Below are 1,827 nucleotides of genomic sequence, written 5' to 3'. Positions count from 1 at the left end.
GGGACTTGACTTCTGAGGTCATCAGTCCCCTAGAACTTAGAACTACTTAAACCTAACTAACCTAACGACATCACACACGTCCATGCCGGAGGCAGTACTCGAACCTGCGACTGCAATGGTCGCGCGACTCCAGACTGTAGCGCCTAGAACCGCTCGGCCACTCCGGCCGGCCAAAGTGTATTTATGGTTTCTGGTCTTATGTTTAGAGTACTACTACAGACAACAATAAGCGACGCTCAAGTCAGAGAGCTAGGGAAAGACGAGATGAACAGTGAGGTTGGAGGACATGAACATAGAAAGCGGAAAGGACGCGATGATCAGAGAGACGTAGAAAGGGGGAGATGACAGGGAGAATGGGGAAGGAGAAGGTGATAGAGGGAGATGGACAGAGACAGGACATATTAGAAACATGTATGTTCTCTTCTCTTTCTTTTCCCTTTAACCAGACTGAACCAATAATAATAATAATAATAATAATATTCATATTATCCTGATGTAAAACAACATTAGAAGATTTGGAAAGGAAGATAGAAGTTAGAATGGCGAATGACGGTTCACTTTACGTTTGTTGATCTGCAGAAAGCGTATTTTACAGTCACACCAAGCAAGTTGTGGGTACCAGTATAAAAAATTTTGGTATATGTAATTAGCATGTCCATAAAAATGTGCAGGCGTGATGCAGTGGATGCTTCGAGCAGATGTTCGCCTGGCTGACGCTGTATCTGATAACGACTTTGGACCTGCCGTAACAACAAACGTGATTCATCCGACTAGGCGACACCTATCATTGATCTACGACCCTTCTCTGTGATTCCGTCCCCACTGCAATCGTAAATGGCGATGTCGTTGGGTCAACGGGGCAACACGTTGGCGTATTCTGCTACGGAACCCGGTATGCAACAATCTTCGGTGAACGGTGTGCTCCAGAAAAGCTTGTGCTTGCACCAGCATTGTTCTCTGTTGTCAGATCTAACACAGGTCGCGGCCTGTCATACTTCAAAGAGCGGGCAAGTACGATCTCCACGTTCTGTGATGAAGCATTAATGTCCAACACCTGACGCCGCTCGTGACTTAATCGCCGTTCAATCACTGTCCATAGCTACTCGCACGCGAACTGCCGACCATCTTCGCCGTAGGGGAGGTATTCGTTCCTAGGTTTTGGGCCTTAACTATCTGCACTTTGTCAAAGACGCTTGTGTCAGTTGGTTTCCCCAATTACATGTCGTGTCGTCACTGTAATGATACCCCAGTCGTCTTTACTGCGCTTATATACGTTTGTTAGCACGTGACGTGCTCACAGTGCCAACTTACGTGACTCAGTCTCGCGGTGGGCACTGATTATAATGTTGTGGTTCACCAGCCATATAGGCCTACACCTCGTAAAAAGACCAGTCACAAAAGTTTGGAAGCATGCGTGACTTACTAATGGTCTTTGTTCCCGCGCACCTCCCTCGGTAGACTATAAGTAATGGAAGGAGTAAAAGTAATAACTCACGGTGTAATCGAAGCTTCGAGAGGTCCATGATAACTAACGCAGAAAACGCACACAAAGAAACACACCTACGTTCTTAGCTCACTAGACTAGATTGTACCGGCACTGCAACTCTACTGGGAATATGTAACTGTTTGTATATATTGGGGGATTGGGGGGGGGGGGGGGGGGGGGAAGTGTTTTCTGTATTAGTTGGCTCTCGGCACTGACCGTGTCAGTTGTACGATGAGTTGCTGCCTTAAGTCCTACCATTAATGGTTCATTATCTTATATCGAGGCAACGGCCTTGCCGCAGTGAATACACCGGTTCCCGTCAGATCACCGAAGTTAAGCGC

At 46.9% G+C, this 1,827-nt stretch overlaps 1 pseudogene; it reads left to right on the top strand.

Moving 5' to 3' along the window:
• The first annotated feature begins 1,768 nt into the window (after nucleotides 1-1,768).
• LOC124546108 overlaps nucleotides 1,769-1,827 on the top strand; it is a 118-nt pseudogene continuing 59 nt past the window's right edge.

The sequence above is a fragment of the Schistocerca americana genome, chromosome 8, assembly GCF_021461395.2.
Source record: "Schistocerca americana isolate TAMUIC-IGC-003095 chromosome 8, iqSchAmer2.1, whole genome shotgun sequence".
Lineage (NCBI taxonomy): Eukaryota > Metazoa > Arthropoda > Insecta > Orthoptera > Acrididae > Schistocerca > Schistocerca americana.
Note: the sequence above shows the minus strand (reverse complement) of the source record. Positions and strands in the feature narration are given on the sequence as shown.